The sequence below is a fragment of the Mixophyes fleayi genome, chromosome 1 (assembly GCF_038048845.1).
Source record: "Mixophyes fleayi isolate aMixFle1 chromosome 1, aMixFle1.hap1, whole genome shotgun sequence".
In the NCBI taxonomy this organism is placed as follows: Eukaryota; Metazoa; Chordata; class Amphibia; order Anura; family Limnodynastidae; genus Mixophyes; species Mixophyes fleayi.
Genome location: NC_134402.1, coordinates 181481373 through 181487372, shown reverse-complemented (window position 1 = coordinate 181487372; position 6000 = coordinate 181481373).

Genomic DNA, 6000 nt, shown 5'->3' with positions numbered 1-6000 from the left:
AAGTACAACCCCAGGCTTGTCAGGAAACTGATCTTGTGACTCATCAACTGTTTTTGCACATCAACGAGTTCTTCGGAAGTACTATAAAAATGTGTAACCTGGTATGCATTAAACAGAGCAGAATATTCAGACAACCACTGACTGTGTTGTGTAATTCTCATTCTCCGGCCGTAAAAAAGGAAAAAAAGGGATCATCCTCTCTGCTTGTGTATGGATCAAGCATCAGTCCATTGGTAGCCCTAAACTTTCCCTGCGATCTTCTTTCGGCACATTCACACACAGGTGTCCCACATGGGTGTAACTGGTTTGTTTTGCTGTGATTTGTTTGAAGTGCTTGGGTGGAGAATAAAGACACTGTTTATATTTGTGGGCAGGATCACCAATGCCAGTAAGTGGTCAGCTAGTAGTCAGGGAACTAATGTTCTGCCAGATGTAGGTGGTGGGAGATTTTGGGATAATTTTGCTGGATATGACTGCCGTACCTTGGCTGAAACTATTTAGCCATCGTGACAACTGCTGTGACAATAGTGAAATGGTTCAGCAAACCTATGTGAGATTCCAGTGTATGCTGTACTTTATCACAATATATATATATATATATATATATATATATATATATATATATATATATATATATAAACATATACATATATATATATATATATATATATATATATATATATATATATATGTTTATACATATATATATTTTCTGGACTCCTTTCACAGGTATAAAAAGAACAATATAACATAGTAACATAGTAACATAGTTGATGAGGTTGAAAAAAGACACCAGTCCATCAAGTTCAACCTATTTTGGATCTCCTGCGATCCTGCACTTATATTTGAAATTAATCCAGAGTAAGCAACCGCCAATCTGTTTCAATTGTGAAAATCCCCCCAGACTCAATGTTGCAGTCCTATTTTTACCCTATATCCACTACTATCCTTCATTTTAAATTAACGGTCGTATCCCTGGATACACCTTTCCACTAAAAAAAATTCTAACCCTTTCTTAAACAAATCTATTAAATCTGCCATCACAACCTTCCCTGGCAATGAATTCCATATCTTGACTGCCCTTACTGTAAATAACCCCTTCCTTTGCTGGTTGTGAAATTTCCTCACCTCTAACCTTAGGGGATGACCACGTGTCCTGTGTATGGTCCTTGGGGTAAAAAGTTCCCATGAAAGCTCTCTGTATTGACCCCTAATGTATTTATACATAGTAATCATATCTCCCCTTAGACGCCTCTTTTCTAAAGTAAACATGCCTAAACTGGCTAACCTTTCCTCATAACTTAATGACTCCATACCCTTTATCAATTTTGTCGCCCTTCTCTGAACCCTTTCTAGTTCCAAATTATCTTTTTTATAGAGTGGTGCCCAGAACTGTACTGCATATTCAAGATGAGGTCTTACCAACGATTTATACAGTGGCAAAATTACACTGTCTTCCCTTGCATCTATGCCCCTTTTTATGCATGCCAATACTTTATTTGCCCTTGCAGCTGCTGCTTGACATTGAGCACTATTGCTAAGTCTACTGTCTACGAGCACTCCCAAATCCTTTTCCATTATAGATTCTCCTAAATTAATTCCATTTAATTTATAGATTGCGTTCTTGTTTTTGATCCCTGAGTGCATAACCTTACATTTATCTATGTTAAACCTCATATTCCGTTTGGCCGCCCAATCCTCCAGTTTATTTAAGTCCCTCTGTAGAGAAGCTACATCTTGCTCTGATTTTATTACCTTACAGAGTTTAGTGTCATCTGCAAAAATAGAAACTTTACTCTCTAAACCATCACCAAGGTCATTAATAAATATATTAAAAAGGAGTGGTCCCAGCACGGAACCTTGAGGTACTCCACTTAAGACTTTTGACCAATTAGAAAATGTTTCATTTATCACAACTCTCTGTTCCCTATTCTCTAACCAGTTTTCGATCCAAGTACAAATTTTGATTCCTAGACCCAGTTCCCTTATTTTGTAAACCAACCTCTTGTGTGGCACTGTATCAAAGGCCTTTGCAAAATCTAAGTAGACCACATCTACTGTCCTGCCCTGGTCTAAGTTCCCACTAACTTCCTCACAGAAACTAATTAGATTAGTTTGACATGACCTATCCCTCACAAATTCATGTTGATTCCCACTAATAATTTTTTTGCGTACCAAGTAATCCTGAATACTGTCCCTTAAAATACCTTCCAGTAGTTTCCCCACTATTGATGTCAGGCTTACAGGTCTATAATTCTCTGGTTGTGATCTCGTCCCCTTTTTAAACAACGGCACCACATCTGCTATTCGCCAATCCCTTGGTACTGAGCCTGATGAGATTGAATCTCTGAAAACTAAGAATAGCGGTCTAGCTATTTCCGAGTTTAACTCCATAAGGACCCTTGGGTGTATGCCATCTGGACCTGGAGCTTTATTTATCTTAATATTCTTCAGTCGCCTTTGGACTTCTTCCTCTGACAACCAAGTATTAATTAATGGCATGGTTTCATTGCCATTTTTATGTATTACTCCTGCCATTTGTTCCTCTCTGGTAAATACTGAAGAAAAGAACGTGTTTAATACCTCTGCTTTTTGCTTAGTATCATTTATCAATTCACCCATCTCACTTCTTAGGGGTCCTATATTATCTTTTTTAATCCTTTTGCCATTTATATACTTAAAAAACTTTTTGGGGTTTGTCTTACTTTCTTTTGCAACGTGCCTTTCATTTTCTAATTTAGCCAATCTAATTTCCTTTTTGCATGTTTTATTACATTCCTTGTACCTACGGAAGGACTCCTCTGACCCTTCAGACTTAAACAATTTAAATGCACGCTTCTTCCTTTGAATTTCTTCCCTTACCTTTTTATTTAGCCACATTGGTTTAGACTTAATTCTTTTACATTTATTTCCCTTAGGAATGAACTTATAAGTGTATGTTTCCAACAACATTTTAAAGACAGCCCACATTTCTTCCGTATTTTTTCCTTCAAAGGCTTTGTCCCAGTCTATGCTCTATGACATGTCAAATTATTTTATGAGAGGGGTCTTTGTTAATGTGGTCCTGAATATTACTAGTTTGACATAGATCAACCAATCTGATTGAAGAGGCGTGTGGTGCAACTTGGTAGAACTGAAGACAACTAGACTTCAAAACAGGCACAATACCTGTGTTAACCTGCTGCTAACTCCTTATATGTCATATGTCTTGCACACAAATTGACTTTCAAATACACTCATCCTTTGATTTTGGGCTAAATCTTATACAGAAGTTCTACAAAGATGAATATCTACTAGGGTGTCTTCCTAGTCTAGAGAACTTCTTGCATAGAAATTTAGGACATAAATACATTTTGTGCTGTGGGAAGCTTACGGTTAAGCTATAAATCTGTCCAATTCATTTAAAAGGATTTATGTAATGGAAAGTGGCATGTCTCTAATGTGCATAAAATTGCATGTTTACCCAGATTATTTTGCGTTCCCTCTGCATATTAAACACTGCAGACAGTTATGCAAAAAGTGCTAAGTGTGTATGTGGTAGGGAATTTAGACTGTAAGCTCCAATGGGGTATTCAGTGATGTCATTGATTACATATAATAGCAGCTGAGTGCACCAAAGATTGCTGCCTCACCTTCTTGAACATTATAAGATATATATAGAGTCCAAATGGGAGAAACACACTATATTAAAAAAGTATTATTGTTATAAATAATAAACTGCTCATATGACACTCATTTACTAATTAGCATTAATAACTCAGAAAGTAAAGTTCTCTTCATTTCAAGAGTAATATTTAAGGAGTTTGTCATTCTTATTAATTTGCTTTATTTGTACCATACCCCTGTCCAGGTGCATCTTATGATGCCTAGGATATGGATATGACAGCCAACAGAAAAAAGTGCCTTGAGCACATGCACGTATGTAAAGTAGTAAAACCTTTGCAATATCACCACCTCGTAAATCTCATTTAAATATTTTGAGCACAGAGATCATACATTGTGTGTTCACTTTTATACTGTTCCAGATGAATGTCTGAAATGGTCAGTATCCACATTAGAGATGCTTGGCCTCAGTTTTCCGAAAACCGAACCCATCCGAACATCGCAGATCCGAGTACCGAGCCGAGCCTGCTTGGTACTTTCATGCACTCTCGGAAATCAAAAGAAGGCAAAATGTCATTGTTGCGTCATCAGATCTTGCGAGTTTTGGATTCTATAAGTATCGCCCTCCATGGAGATCCGGCACTGTTTCACAGACAGACACAGAAGGAGTAGCAGCTTTCTTGGCAGTCTCCAGTGCAGCTATAACCGAAAGAGGAAGGCTGGCAGTGTTCTTGGCAGTCTCCAGTGATATTGTACTGTGCCATAGCTCACACTGAAACAGGAAGGAAGGCAGTGTTCTTCTTATCAGTCTCCAGTGACATTGCTTTTACAGAAACAGGAGGGGTGACAGTGGTCTTGGCAGTCTCCAGTGACATTGTACTGTGCCATAGCTCACACTGAAATAGGAGGGAAGGCAGTGTTCTTGTCACTCTCCAGTCTCCAATCACATTGTTCTTGTCACTCTCCAGTCTCAGTGCCATTAGTCACACAAAAACAGAGGTAGCAGTGTTCTTGTCACTCTCCAGTCTCCAGTCACATTGTACTTGTCACTCTCCAGTTTCAGTGCCATTGCTCAGTGCCATTGGTCCCACAGAAGCAGGGGTAGCATTGTTCTTATCACTCTCCAGTGTCCAGTTACATTGTTCTTGTCACTCTGCAGTCTCAGTGCCATTGCTTAGTGCCATTGGTCACACAGAAACAGGGGTTGCAGTGTTCTTGTCACTCTCCAGTCTCCAGTCACATTGCTCGTTGCCATTGCTTTACACAGAAACAGAAGGGGTAGCAGAGTTCCCATCAGTCTCCAGTGCCATATCTCAGCTGTATCGATATGGCAGCCAGATGCTGGCAGGAGTCATAATGAGACTAATCCATCTACATATTCTACTAAAACCTATGCTCAAGGGAATAGTGGGTTTAAGTCAGGGAAGCTGAAAACATGAAATTAACAACATGCCATTCTACCTAAAATATTAATAAGCATTCCAGCATCAGCTAGCTCCCTTCTCTCAGCTAGATCCCACCACCTGCAATTTACACTGTCATCATCCTCACCCTCATCAGTGTGTACATCATCCTCACACAATATTAATTCATCCCCATTGGAATTTACCATTATAGATGTCTCTGTACTTTGATGTCTTTGCCTGTAAAGGTCTTCCTCGTGGAAAATGTAGTTCATTTACGGCACAGCTGTCACAATTTTTGGGCCATTATTTTAGACCAGACCAGGGGGTAAATGTATGAACGTGCGGGTTCTTCAACACCCGCGTGTTCAGCGTGTTTGGCGATTAAATTTCAAGCGGCGCTGCATTGTAAAGGGAAGTTTAATCGCCGAACACGCTGAACACGCGGGTGTTGAAGAACCCGCACGTTCATACATTTACCCCCTGGTCTGGTCTAAAATCATGGCCCAAAAATCGTGACAGCTGTGCCGTAAATGAACTACATTTTCCACGAGGAAGACCTTTACAGGCAAAAACATCAAAGTACAGAGACATCTATAATGGTAAATTCCAGTGGGGATGAATTAATATTGTGTGAGGATGATGTACACACTGATGAGGGTGAGGATGATGACAGTGTAAATTGCAGGTGGTGGGATCTAGCTGAGAGAAGGGAGCTAGCTGATGCTGGAATGCTTATTAATATTTTAGGTAGAATGGCATGTTGTTAATTCCATGTTTTCAGCTTCCCTGACTTAAACCCACTATTCCCTTGAGCATAGGTTTTAGTAGAATATGTAGATGGATTAGTATCAATATGACTCATGCCAGCATCTGTGTCACGATTTTTGGGCCATTATTTTAGACCAGACCAGGGGGTAAATGTATGAACGTGCAGGTTCTTCAACACCCGCGTGTTCAGCGTGTTCGGCGATTAAACTTCCCTTTACAATGC